Below are 14,647 nucleotides of genomic sequence, written 5' to 3'. Positions count from 1 at the left end.
TCAATTGGTTCCTGAAGGCTGATTGTAACTCAAATTGATTGTAAGTCAATACAGCTGAGATCTGGATGTTTATCTGGGTACATGCTATAGATAACAAGAGGTAGATGAATCTTCCATTAACCTAATTAACCCAAGTTGTTCATATGCCAGGCCAGTCACAACTTAAGGATCCACTGTAGAGCAAAGCACCTGTAATTCCAGCACTCAGGAGGCTGAGGCAGGAGAATCAAAAGTTTGAGGCCAGCCTGGCTACATAGTAGCTAGTCTGAACTACATAGTGAGACCTTGTCTCAAAAAACAAAGCAAAACAGGGCCAGGGATGTAGCTCAGTGGCATTGAGCCTGCTTGGCAAGTGCAAGGTCCTGAGTTCGATCCCTGGTACCAGAAAAAAAAAACCCCAAAAACAATTACTTAATTTGAAAAAGCTAGATAAGGATGTAGCTTATTGTGAAGAGTGTAGTTTCAATCCCCAGTAGCAAAAAAAATTTTTTTTAAATCACATTTGTTCATACCTATATAGTGATTATTGTCAGGTCTTCTCTAAACACCTTCCATGCAGTAATTCAACTAATACTCATGACAATACAATGAGGTAGATACTATTATTATTTCAAGGTCCAGATGAGGAAAATGAGGCACAGATTGGCTCTGTAACTTGTTCAAGGTCACACAACTTGGAATATGGCAGTCTAGATTCAGACCCTAATGGTCTGGCTCTAAGTCCAAGCTCTCAACCACTATAGTGTCACTTAATATAAAATATGGAAATCACCCAGTTGAGGCCCATTGGAAGCCCTGAATATGGGAAGGAAATCAGGCTTTTCCTAGCTAATTTTATTCCTACCAATGACTGAGGCTTACATCATTCCCTTTTCAGGTTCAGGTACATTCATCAACCTCCTCCTAAGTGACAGCCAGACACTGTGTGGGTGTGGAGTGGAATCAAAGGAAACCAAGGAGAACAAGTCCCTGTTGTCCAAGAGTTTAAAGGTTTAGTAGTAAGAAAGATAATTTCAATAATATGTCAAGCAAAGGATACAGTGGGAGCCCACTAAAAGGTCATTCGACAGAGCCTGGAGGTTGGGAAGGGTGGTAAGGAGGAGACACTACCTAAGGGGAGTCTGGATTCTAGAAGGTTGAGCTGGAGTTATGAGGCTCTTCTTGGCAAAGGAAAAGTACTCACCTGGGACCTAAAATATCTCTCAGGATGATTTGTTTAACATTTTTGGCAGAGCTATGCTTTTTAAAAAACCATTACTCACTAAATACAAAGTTCACTCAGTGCCATTGAGTTAGGCATCATTTAAGTACATCCAGGCCAGGCAGTTGGAAGTCCCAGCTTTCACATTCATGGTTTGAGTGACCTTGGGCAAGGGATTCCAGCTCCTTTTCATTCATTCATCACTTTTTTGGGGGATGGAACCCAGGGCCTTGAAAATACTGGACAAGCGCTGTACTTCTGCCCCATTCAGCATATATTTAATGAGCACTCTATGGGTCTGGCACTGTACTGGGCACTGAAGTACAGCAGTGAACAGAACTGACAAGTCTCTGTGCTCAAGGAGCAGATCTAAATAAACACCACAGCACACGGCGTGGAGGAGACAAGGGGAAGCCTGTGGATTACCCAGCACCCCAAGCCTCAGAGACACCCTCTCAAGAGCCTCAGCAGGTAACAGGTTCCATCCAGGCTGACCAAGCGCTGGGATCTGAGCCTCATGTGCCTCATTATGTAGTTTTAGTTCATGCCTGTGCAAATGAATCCTCAGAAACTTTCTCATAGTATTGAGTGATTTGCTCAACCTTTAGAACTTGTGGTAAGTGTGGAAACACAGGCCTGTAATCCCAGGACTCTGGGAGGCTGAGACAGGAAGATCACAAGTCCAAGACCAGTCTGGGCAACTTAATGAGACTTTGTCTCAAAATTTGAAAAAAAGAAAGAAAAAATTAAAAGGAATGAGGACATAGTTGAGTACAAGGGCCCTGGGTTCAGTCTCCAGTATGGCAACAAACAAACAAAAAGTGTCAGTGAGGACATGGAGAAATTGGAACCCTCAGGCTCTACTAGTGGAAATATAAAGTGTTGTTGTCACTAAGGAAAATGGCTCAGCAGTTCCTTAGAGTTAAATATGGAGTTACCATATGACCCGTCAATTCTAACTCCTAGAGATGGACCTAAGAGAAGTGAAAACATATCCACACACAAAAGTTGCACCTGAATGGTTTTTTTTGAAGTTTTATGGTCAGTTTATTAAGTTCAGTGGTGAAAGTTAGCAGAAGAATATTCCCCTGAGAGTTATTTTTTTCTTAGAAAAAGAAGAAAGGAAAATTAAAACCCTCTCAGCACAGCCACAGGTGCTGAGGCTATGGAGCTCTCCGGAGATGGTGCATCAGTCCTCTGAGTCACTCCCTGGGCCAGCAGGGTCGTAGTCTGGGTCATCCTCAACATCCTCCAGCTCCAAGTCATCCAGTTCCTGGAACAAAGACTCATCTACTTCCACATTATTTCCAGCATCCTCCAAGAACTGGATATCAGATGTGTCAAGATTATGATGTTTGCCACTTAATTTATTTTTTCCTGCTTGCTCTTCTTCTTTTATCTGTTTCTTTTTAATTTCCAAGAGTTCTGCATCAAACTTGGCTTTCCAACATAAGAAATTCTCAGTTGTAACAGGAGTGCTGTGGAATAATTCCTTCTCTGCTTCTTCTCCTTCTTTTTCTTTTAGTTTCTTTTCTTCCTCTCTTCTCATTTTTATCTGATCTATTATTTCATTTAATATTTCTTGCACTGCCGTCACTAGAGTAAAAGATCATGACTACACCAAGATTTTCCTCAGCCTGTAATGCTAATAATTTTAAAATGTCTATGACATCATTATCTTCTAGGTTTTCCTGGGAAAATAATTCATAAAGAGGAGCTTCATCTGAGTATTTTTCACTGTATGTAAACTTGAGGGTGGTCTGGACAGTTTCATCATTTTCTCCAGCCTCCGATGTCACAGTGATGGTGAAGCTGGGTGGATTTTCTGATGATACTGTGAAGGAGTCAGGGTAGATGGACTCCAGCGCCTCCAGCTCGTTTCGCTGCTCCTCACTGTAGTCTGTCATCACAGCCCTGGCTGCTGCCCATGGAGCACGCCGATGCTCAGGCAGCACGCCACAGCCGAGTCCCAAGGCCTTCGGCCAGGCCCAGCCTGCTGAGCAACAGCCCCGCGCTGCTCTCAGACGATCGCTAGTTCTGCACCTAAATGTTTATAGCAGCTTTTTTCTTTTTTCTTTTTTGAGACAGGGTCTCACTGTGTAGTGCAGGCTGGCCTCAAACTCACAGGGATCCTCCTGCCTCAGCCTCCCACATGCTGGAATTAAAGATGTGCGCCACCAAGCTCAGCTAACTCCTTATTTTCACAACCTACATAAAAACTATTAGGCCCCATTCCACAGATGAGGACACAGGAGACTGTAGCTGAGCCTGGTCTCAGGTCCCTGTTCAGGTACCAACGATAGTTTATCCACCAGGCTGGCCTTTGCCGCAGACTCAGGTCTCTCCTGTCCCAGGCACCACCTGTGGGGAGCCAGCCCACTCCTCCAAGCTGTCCCCACCCAGGTGCCAGTTGTGGGGGACCTAGCTACTTTGTTCTCCCTGGCCCAGGGGGCAAATGAGGATGAATAATAAAGGGACATAAAGTCAGTTTAACATCCGGGCAGCCAGGGGGCTCTTGCCTCTTAATAGGCAGAGGAACCCCAAGCATCTGGCTCATCTTACCTTTATTCACCCAACATACCAGCAATCAAATAACACAAGGTTCATCTCCTTTCCAATATACATTAGTACGCGCTCAGGTAAACAACTTAATCTCAGCTATCTTAACTTTTCCCTAGAACCTGCAACATGCAATCACCCCTGAGTGCAGCCTTTCTCCTTTGTGCTCATAGAGGCTGCCAATTAGGCTTTACTTCTCTGGTCTCCCACAAGAGACCAATAATGGGAGCCTCTCTAGTTCAAGTGTAGATAGCATGGTGCAAAGGAAAGGACACAGGCCTGTGGGGTTAGACTTACTGGGGACCTTGGACAGTTAAGCTCTGAGTCATAGAGGCCATAAGGAAGTAGTAGGTGACTAAGGAGCTTAAGCTCAAGCCAAAAGACACAGTTGGCTCAGCTGTTATTTGGAGATCTGCCCATTTATAGTAAGATACCTGCTGAGGACTAGGTTTAATCACTGGGTATGGGGCAGGGAGGAGCATGGCAGGAGGGCACTCCAGGGAGGGGATAGGAGGCTGGGACTAAGACATCCTTCGGTATACAAGAGAACCCATGACCCAAGGCTCTGGACCAGAACTAGATTTGATGGAGGCAGCATATTCTGCTTGTCCCCAGCTGATGAGGTCCAAGTGAGGGGGCCTTGCCAGCTGCTGACTGACTCCCATCGCCCATGGGTCTGTATCTCCCACCTCAGGAGGGTCCATGTGGCAACTTGTCCCTCCACCCCCCCACACCCCCTTTGGATGCCTGTGACTGATTCCTGCTATAGGACATTGGGTTCTCTTGGACAGAGCCTCATGCATCACAGCTTCCACACTTGCTCTCCATCCCTGCCCCATAAGTAGTGGTACCAGCACAGGCTTGGGTCTAGTCTCAGGTTTTGAATTGCTATACCACATCTGATTCTCCTCCTCCAATGACAACAACAGCTGATTAAGACAGAGATTTACTGGGTTCCATCAAGGGAATGAAGAAGTCAGCTCCTCCTAGGCCTGAGATCACCACAGATGACCTTTTGAAATTAAAAAAATTAGCACTGGGGACAGAGGAAGCACTGGCCCCAGGTTATTACTATCTTACTATAGTTGTCAAATGACTCCCCTGAGTTATGCAAAGGTGAGGTGAGGGGGAGGTCATTCTGGGATTAGGGTGTAACAAGACTCTTCCTAAATTGCTGTAGCCTGAAATCTTGGCAAACAAATTAGTGAGAATATGGATCAATTTATGCATGAGGCACTGAGGCCTTTGGGATGGGAGTAGGAAGGCCAGTACTGTAACCCTTGACCTAATTCTTCAAAAGGAAGACCTGGAGGCAAACCAGAGCTGCCCACCCAAGGCTAAGGGACACACTGAGTACATTCACTTCAGGGAGGATGTCTGGGCTCAATACTTTAATCTTAGAATCTTTATTCTGTCTGTCCACCCACCTGCCTACCACCTCATCTACCTAGCCATCGAGGCATCCATCCAGGCATCTGTCCATCCATCCATCCACCCACCCAACAAATATAAGGGAAGTCAACTAAGGGCCAGACAAGACCGTTTTTTGACCTTTGTTGGCCTTAGTTTCCCAAACTTTTGGGGGCTCCAGTGTTATCATACTCGATCAAAGGCACCTATGTATTACAATAAATAGTATGTTACTGCAATATTTTTATATGGAACTTTATAAATTTTTAAAAATTATCTGGCTTCATGTAACTCAAATTGCAATTTCCTGTGATGTTTAAAGTAACATCTTGAATCCTCCAGATGGTCTTGGGTTGAGAAATCTAACTTCCAATCTTTTTCAGTTGAACTGAAATCTTTATGAATATTAATAATCAAGTCAATAAAATGAATTTATTCTAGTGGCATTCAATTAAATTCATAGCAATTAAAAATTTGAAGTCAATAGAATTTTTTCACAGTCTGCAGCATTTTCACAGCCCCTGGAAAGCTCAGCAGCCTATGGTATCTGACGGAGAAAATGGTGCTGAGGCTCAAGCAATGTTCCCACACCGAGCATAGAACAGAGAGAATAATATAATCAGGCCCCTATTCTCAGTTTACTGACTAGTAGGACCTAAGAACAATAAGGACAGCAACAAGTACTGGAAGACATAGAGTAATCTGAGACAGGGAAATGGTTTCCTTTACGTAAACTGGTCCTGTGACATTTCCAGCTGAGACTGGGCAGCTAAGAAAGACCCTGAGTTCTACAGAGCAGAAGAAATGTCTTCAAGGAACAGCTAGTGCAAAGGCCTTGAGACAGGAAAGTACCTAGCACGTAGACAGAAAAAGGGTTGCTGTCGCAGTGATAGAAGCATGAGATGAATAGACAGGAAGGTAGGGATCAGAATATGGCCAGCCTCACAGCCCACAGTGTAGAATTTGGATTTTATTCTATGTGTAGGAAGGGCTGTGATGTGTCCTGAGTTGTCCTCTCCAGGAAGCAGACTCTGAGATGGAGATCAGCAGGTAGGTCTGCAGGGGAGGGCTCTCAGGATTAACACTTGGAGAAAGAAGAGAAGGAAGGAAGACTAGGGAGGGAAGTTGAACTGCATGCAATCTCAAATAGGTACTGTACCTCCCCTGACTCCCCATGGAGTAGGGAAGCTTTTAGATTTCTCATTAGATACAACTGGCCTCAAAAGGGGCATGGCTCTTCAGTCTAGGCAGTCTCAACTGGGGAATAACAGCAAAGGACAGCATTCCCAGTAGGTGGACACTAAGTCCACATCTGATGCAGGATCCCAGGCTACACCTGGTCTGGTTTATGTTTAATGAGGTACCTCCAACTGCTGGATGGAGCAAAATTTACTGAAAGCAGGAGAGGATGTTTTGGGGCAAGCAGTGGTAGTGGCTCGACCAGGAGCAGTGGCCATGGGAACGCAGAAAAGTGGTTGGGCAATACTGGGAGATGGGATATAGGGCACTGGAAGATGAGCTAGACATGGGGCATGAAGGAAAGGGAGATCAAGGAAACAGCCAGGTTTCTGGACTAGACAACTAGGATAATAGTGATGCTATATGCAGGGATGAGAGGTTTTTGAGGTGGGGTGGGGATGAAAACAATATGCAGTTTAACCCAACCTAAATTTAATCCAGCACTCAGGAGGCTGAGGCAGAAGGATTGCCATGAGTTCATGGCCAGCCTGGGCTCCATAGTGGGTTCAACACAAGCTTGGATTACATAGCAAGACCCTGTCTCAAAAAACCCAAAATGTAAAAAATAAAATAAAATTTTGAAAGAGCTGGAGTGTAGCTCAGTCTTACAGTGCTAAGTAGCATGAGAAAGGCTGGTCTTGGCTAATTTTGAGATCTAGGGATTTATGCCAAGTGTGAAGAACAGATGTCAGATCTCTGTTTCAAAATTTTAATTTTTTTTTTTGGTAAGGGGATTGAACTCAGGTCCTTGCGCTTGCGCAGCAGGCGGCGAAACCACTGAGCTAAATCTCCAGCCCAGGTCTCTGTTTCAATTTTTTGTTTGTTTGTTTTTTGAGACAGGGTCTCGCTGTGTAGTTCAGGCTGGACTTGAATTCCCTATGTAGCACAGGCTGGCCTCGAACTCTCAGGAGTCCTTCTGCCTCAGCCTCCTGACTGCTGGGATTACAGGAGTGCACCACGACGCCCAGCTCTCTGTTTCAATTTTTAATGGCACATAGGGATGTAGATTAAGGCTGATTTTCATCCAGAGATGCCAACTTCTCTGGTCTGGCTTCCCTGACTCAGTGGTTCTGCTGCGGAGGGCAGTGCCTGAGTGGGAGCTAGGAGTGCACAGAGAGATCTTGAATTTCAAATAGGGCTCCTACCACTCTGGAAAGTGCATGATCTAATCTCAACAGCACCACCTCGTGTCTTTAAAAAGTCACAATACCGTATACTCCCAGACACTTGGTTGCATGATCTGGAGGAGGAAAGGGTCAAGCTAAATAAATCGCTACAGACTTTGGAAAACTTAGAGAGAGAAGGATCCCCAAAATGAAGATGTAGTAGCAAGCTAACGGGGTTTGAATAATGATTTAAGAAAAATAGGGACAGGACATGGTGACACAGGCCTGTAACCCCAGCCACTCGTGTAATTCAGGCAGGAGGATCATAAGTTCGAGCAGCCTAGGCAATTTAGTGAGATCCTATCTGAAAATAAGAAATAAAAAGGGCTAGGGATTAGTTCAGTGGTAGAGCACTCCGAGTTCAATCCCAAGTACTTCAAAAGATAAATAAATAATAAAAAATGAAAAATAAAAAGGGTTGGGAACATATGAGGTAGCTCAGTGTTTCCTGGGCTCAATCCCCAGGTCCACACACACACCTCATTGTACCTGTACCTGTGCCATAAACAAATCAGCATAGCCAGGGATTTAGCTCAGTGGCACCACACTTGCCTCGAAAGCCCAAGGTCATGAGTTTGATCCCTGATACCAAAAAAAATTAGCATAATAATGTTGACAGCTAATATCCAGTGAGGATACACGAGGGTGAGGACTGTATCTGCATGATCTCATGTAGTCTACACACATCTCTACAAGAAACTGAAGCTCAGAGAGGTGAGAAGAGGATATGCCCCAGGTCTCAATGGATGGTGGCAGAGTAAGGGACTCAGGTTGGCCTACCAGGGGATTCCAGTTGTATCAGATCCAACATGTCCTTTGAGCAAGAGATATTTGATGATGTTTTCTTTACAGCATCTAGATTGTGCTTGATGTGTAGTATCTACATGGTCAATACTTGTTGAATGAACAAAATAAAAATAATAGGTGATATCCTACCTATCCACTTTAAAAATCAAGGAAAAAGCCAGGGATTTAGCTCAGTGGCTCTGCTGCCTACCCTGCAAGCACAAGGACCTGAGTTCGATCCCTGGTACCAGAAAAAAAAATAGCAGTACAAAAATCAAGGAAAAATAAAATGAAAGTAATTTATACTAAAGAAATCTGCATTTCCTTATGCACATGCTCAGTTAGGATCACAGTAGAAGACAATGAAATGATCAATGTGAACTTGAACTGCTCCAGTGCAGATACACTGCCTTCAGAGACACAAACTTCTGAAATGGTGAATAATCCTTCAGAGAGATCTGAACTCACCCAAGGAAAATTCTGCCCCTGATTCACATGTTAATAGCATTCCAGGGAAATTCAGTGTATCATAAAGCCGTGTGCATAATATTACATGTTTACATATATAACAGAGTTCAGGTTCTGGGCTCAGATAATTATAAACAGGTTTTTCACTTACATAAGTAACCTGTGGGACATTGGAAGGTCATGTAGGATGTGGAACAATTCTCTCATGTGGGACTGTCCCAAATGAGGGAGGATGTTGAGCATCCTTGGTCCCATCTATTACAGATCGGAAGAGCTTGATAACTCAAAATGCCTATATATCTTTCTAAATCTGTCCTCTTCTTCTTCTTTTTTTTTTTTCCTTCAGTACCAGGGATCAAACTTGGGTTCTTGCGCTTGCACAGCAGGCGGTGAAACCACTGAGCTAAATCCTTGGCCCTACCTTTCTAAATCTGAATTACCAGGGACAGGAACTTCCTTTTTAGACCTCTGTTGAAGCTCAGCTACCCAAGTTCTGCTTTCTTGACCTTCTTCTCCCTCTGGGTCTCAAGAGATGTGGGTTTCCCCATCCTCCTTTTTAGGACAATGCATGCGTTTTTTTCTTCCTAGAAGGTTGAAACTGACATGATAAAAATGAGGCACGTTTCTATCTTCTTTCTACTTCATAAAAAGGCCTAAGGAGTTCAATCCCTGGTACCAAAAAAAAACAAAAAACAAAAAGGCCTAAGGAGAGGGATAGGGTGCAGCTCAATGGTGGAGCAAATCCTTTGCATGTGTGAGGCACGGGAAAACACAAACAAAATAGAGATCCGGAGAAGTAGAGGAACTGGATTATAGTCTCATGATCACACAGCCACTTTGAAGTGGCAGAACCAGAATTAGAACCCAGATCAGATGCCTGCATGGTGGCACATGCCTGTAATCCTGGCACTCAGGAGGATGAGGCAGGAGAATCACCGTGAGTTTGAGGCCACCCTGGGCTATAGTGAGTTCAAGGCCCATCTGAACTACATAGTGAGACCCTGTCTCAAAAACAAACAAACAAACAACAAATAAGAAAATCCAGAAATCATTTAAAAATTTGATGGATACACAAAATTTTTAAAAAGAACTCAAATCAGTCAATATGACTCCAAAATCTATGATTTTCCCTCTTTTCAAATCCTTCCTTCCTGTCTCCCATGTCCCAGTCCCAGAAAAAGATTTTTTTTTTTTAAATTCTGGAAGGTAATGGTTTAGAAACCTGAAATAGTTCATTTACTGGGTAAACTTTTTTTTTAAATACCAAAACATTTATTGGTTCATTTTAGGCATACATAATGATAATACTCATAGGGAATTTGCACCTGTACATGATACATCCTGCCTCTTTTGCGTAAACTTTTTGTTAGTTGTCAATCATCTCGAAGGGCAGGAAATGTATCCAGAGGGGTGTGGAATAGATTCAGACCACCAGTCATTAACTACCACATAAATCAGGGAATATTCCCAGAAGTGGAAACCCTGTCGTTTGCCCCATTTTGTTCTGAAAAGGTCAGTTCTGTCTGGCCATGATCTGGGTGCTGGGCCATCCCTATCAATTTTTATTCTTAGGCAGCATTTGCTTCTGTGTAAAGTGAGAGTCCCCAGACCCTGGGCTGTGGGCCAGTACAAGTCCATGGCCTATTAGGGAACCAAGCTGCAGAGCAGGAGGTGAGTGGGCAAGCAAGTAAATCTTCATCGGTATTTACAGTCATTTCCCATCACTTACATTACTCCCTGAGCTCTGCTTCCTGTCAGGTCAGCAGTGACATCAGATTCTCAGAGGAGCTCGAACCCTACTGTGAATTGCAAGGGATCTAGGTTGTGCACTCCTTTGAATCACCTTGAAACCATTCCCTCCACCACCACCACTACCCCGTCCATAGAAAAATTATCTTCCATGAAACCAATACCTGGTGCCAAAAAGGCTGGGGACCACTGGTATGAAGGATGTAGACCTTTTCAAGTCCTAGTACCAAAAAAGGGTGAAATCAACTCTTTACTCTGAGCCCTGGGGATGAGCAGCAAGTAACTACAATTTAATTGTAACTTCATGTCTTAAAAGACATCCAGCAGGGCTGGGGATTTAGCTCAGTGGTTCTGCCTTCTGCCTGGCAAGCACAAGGTCCTGAGTTTGATCCCCAGTACCAAAAAAAAAAAAAAAAAGACATGTAGCAAATTTTGTGTACTACTGTAACTTCATTTTTGTGTTAGGGGTCTCGTGTTCTACCAACAGAGCTAACTGGACCCTTGATACCTGTGAAAAAAACTGATGTGCAGCCAGGCGTGATGGTGCACGCCTGTAATCCCAGCATTCAGAAGGCGAGGCAGGAGGATTGCCATGAGTTCGAGCCCAGCTTGAACTACATAGCAAGACCCTGCCTCAGGAAAAAATAAAAAATGATGTACAAGGGCATAAGATACACTCATTCCTAAGATTTATCAGCATATTCCAAGGTCCATACCTAGACCAAGTGAAGCAGAGGCAACTACCCTACATCCTACTCTCTGGTGTTTGGTGACTGATTTACTTAGTCCCTTGAGTGTGGTTGGAGGAGCAGTGCTCTATTTATCTGTTGGCTTTCAATGGCACAATGGTGTGTACCTGGGGGTCTGCAGAGGCCAGCTTGAGAAGCAAAAACTTTATGAATATTACAACTTGATTTTAACTCTGCTCCTATATTTCCCTAGTTCCACAGTTTGGGATCTCAAGTTACTGGATATCGGGTTTTTTTGTTTTGGTTTTTTTTTTGTTTTGTTTTGAGATACCAGGGATCAAACTCAGGACCTTGTGCTTTCGAGGTAGGCGTGGTGCCACTGACCTAAATCCCTGGCCCCAACTGGATATCTTTTTGCTTTAGATTCATCATCTGCATTAACCCTATCTCATAGGGCTGTGTGGGGTTAAAAGGCCAATACTAAGAATTGTGCATGCTAAGAATACTGAGTGTTCTGCTTGGCATCGGTGCACATTAAATGTTAGCCATCATTACAGCCACTGTTGTTTCGTGTGCCAGGGAGTCACAGAAGGACAGGCAGATGCTGGGGTGGCCTGCATGATCCCCCCTCCTGGTATTTATAGCCTTGGGTATGGGTGGGGGCTATGACATGCTTCTGACCAATGGAATACAGCAGAGGTGGATACATGTGAGTATGTTATGTTGGGTTGAAGTAGCCTCTTTCCCCCTTTGCTTTGAGGAAGCAAGTGGCCATGTTGGGATGGCCCATGCAGTAAGGAGCTGCCAGCAGTTAATAAGCAACCAGGCCCTCAGGCTGGCAGCCCACAAGGACACGAGTGCTGCCAATGCCACTGAGCTTGGCAGTGGAGCTTTCCCCAGTTGAGCCTCAGTGTTAACCATAACCCTGGCCAACACCATGGTTGCTGCCTTCCAAAAGATCAGTTAATCAGTGCCTGGACTCCTGACCCACAGAAATGGGTGTAACAAAGATGTGTTGCTTTAAGCCACTAATTTTGCAGGAATAGATAACTAGTACACTACCCTTCACATTCTCCAGATCTTTGTTCCTTCAGGTCTGCTCTGTGGTGAATCATCAACCTCTCCCTTTCTCTTCCCATCAACCCATCAACACACTCTACAATCTCCATCTTGAAAATACTCTTAAACTGGGCATGATGGTACACATTTGTGACCTCAGCACTCTAGAAGGCTGAGGCAGGAGAATGGCAAGTTCAAACCCAGCCTGGGCAAATCAGTGTCTTAAAACAAAAAATAAAAAAGATCTAGGGGTGTACCTCTGTGTGAAGGCCCTGGATTCAATCCTGTACTATATAAAACAAAACACAAAGCAAAAACAAAGCAACAACAAAAACACTCTTTAGTTGCCCCTTAGCCCTCTAGTTATCACCTTGTTTCTCTGTTCTCCAAAGCAAATCTTCTTGAAATTCCTGTCTCCAGTTATTGTTCCTGTGTCTCATATTCTCTCCTCAAATCACCACCTTTTTTTCTTTTTTGGAGACAGGGTCTCACTATTAGTTATGGATGGCCTTGTCCTCACCATGTAGCTCAGGCTGACCTCAGATTTGTGGCATCCTTTTGCCTCAGCCGCCCAAGTGCTGGGATTACAGGTGTGCACCACTACTCCCAGCTAAACCACACTCTTAATGGAATCTCCGGGGAGCAACATGTTACCCAATCCAGAGATCAGGTCTAATCTTGCTTGCCCTCTAGATAGCATTTGACACAGCTAGCCCTTCCTCTTTCTTGAAATCCCTGCTTTTATGGTTTCTTGACATTGCACACTATTAGTCTTCCTCTTCCCTTGGCTCAGTCACTTTCTCATTGATGAGACACAATACCCAACATCCACGATTTAAAGGAAGAGAGACTTAATTTGCTCATGGTTTCGGTCTGATTAGCCAGTTCCAAGACAGAGACATAATGGTGGAGGGGTGTGGTGGAGCAAAGGCACTTAGTTTATGGTAGCTGGGAAGCAGAGATGAAGATGACTCCAGTGTTAGAAAACAGACTCAGGGGGCTGGGGATTTAGCTCAGTGGTTTCGGCACCTGCCATGCAAGCACAAGGTCCCGAGTTCGATCCCCGGTACCAAAAAAGAAAAAAGAAAACAGACTCAGGGAGGTGACTGCTTCCCACAAAGGCTAAGTATGACACAATGTGGTTTATGCAAAACCTGGATCTAAGAAAAGTCCTGTGTCTCTCCAGGGCCTGAGAAATCCTTGTTTTCATTCAGTTTCAGATCTTTCAGGAGATGAAGTATGTATGAGTATGGGTAAGTGGCTATCCAAATACAAGTCCTGGGTCAATGACAGGAGGCATCTTCTGAGATTTTGCTCCCAGGGCTCTGAGGACCGTATTCATACCCTTCATCCTTCTAGAAAGTGACCCAGGCATTAAACAGCAGTTGGAGTGGGTGTGGTGGCACATGCCTATAATCCCAGCACTCGGCTGAGGCAGGTTTGAGGCTTGCCCGGGTTACATACTGAGTTCAAGATCTGAACTACATAGCGAGACCCTGTCAAACAAAAAAAAAGCAGTTGGATAAATCATACCTGCTCTAGTGCAGGCCAAGGGAATCATTCATTCACCCAACAAACACTTATTGAGCAGGTATCCAGGGTGTCTGCCATGATGCTCAGTGCTGAGGAAAGAGCAGTGGGTGAGATAACAAGCAACAAGGTGTCTGCCCTGGGAAGCTCCTGGACAAGGGGAGGATGCCGCCAGGGAACAGGAAATATCAGTCCTGTGTGAGAGGAAGTCAAGAGGGCTGGAAATCTGGCAGTGGCAGCTACGATGGGTGAAGGAGAGGGACACCTTCTTGAAAGTGACTTGAGAGCTGAGAACTAAAAGTGTCTGTGATCTAGCAATCCCACTTCTGAGTATTTACCCAAAATATTTGAAATCAGGATTTAGAAGAGGGTTCTGCACATCTGTGTTTGTTGTAGTACCCAAGTTATGGCATCACCCTAAGAGTCCATCAACAGATGAATGAATAAAGAAAATGTCTTGTGCACACAATGGAATACTATCCAGTCTTGAAAAAGGAAGAAATTCTGTCTTTTGTGACACCATGGGTGAAATTTGAAAACATTACACTAAGAAATAAGCTAGGAACAGAAAGACAAATATCTAATGTTGTCTCTTATATATGGAATCTAAAACATTTGAACTCACACAAGCAGAGAGTCGAACAATGGTTACCAGAGGCCAGGGGAGAGGAAAATGGAGAGATGATGATCAAAGGACACAGAGAGAAATTGAACAAGAGGAACAAGGTTGATTTCTTTTGTTTGAGATCTATTGCATAGCACAGTGAAGACAGCTAATAATCAAGTGCTGT

Source organism: Heterocephalus glaber, unplaced genomic scaffold (assembly GCF_053883595.1).
Source record: "Heterocephalus glaber isolate CG9 unplaced genomic scaffold, H.glaber_assembly_v1.0 deba00000594, whole genome shotgun sequence".
Classification (NCBI taxonomy): Eukaryota; Metazoa; Chordata; class Mammalia; order Rodentia; family Bathyergidae; genus Heterocephalus; species Heterocephalus glaber.
The sequence above is the reverse complement of the archived record's forward strand: the minus strand, read 5'-3'. Positions refer to the sequence as shown.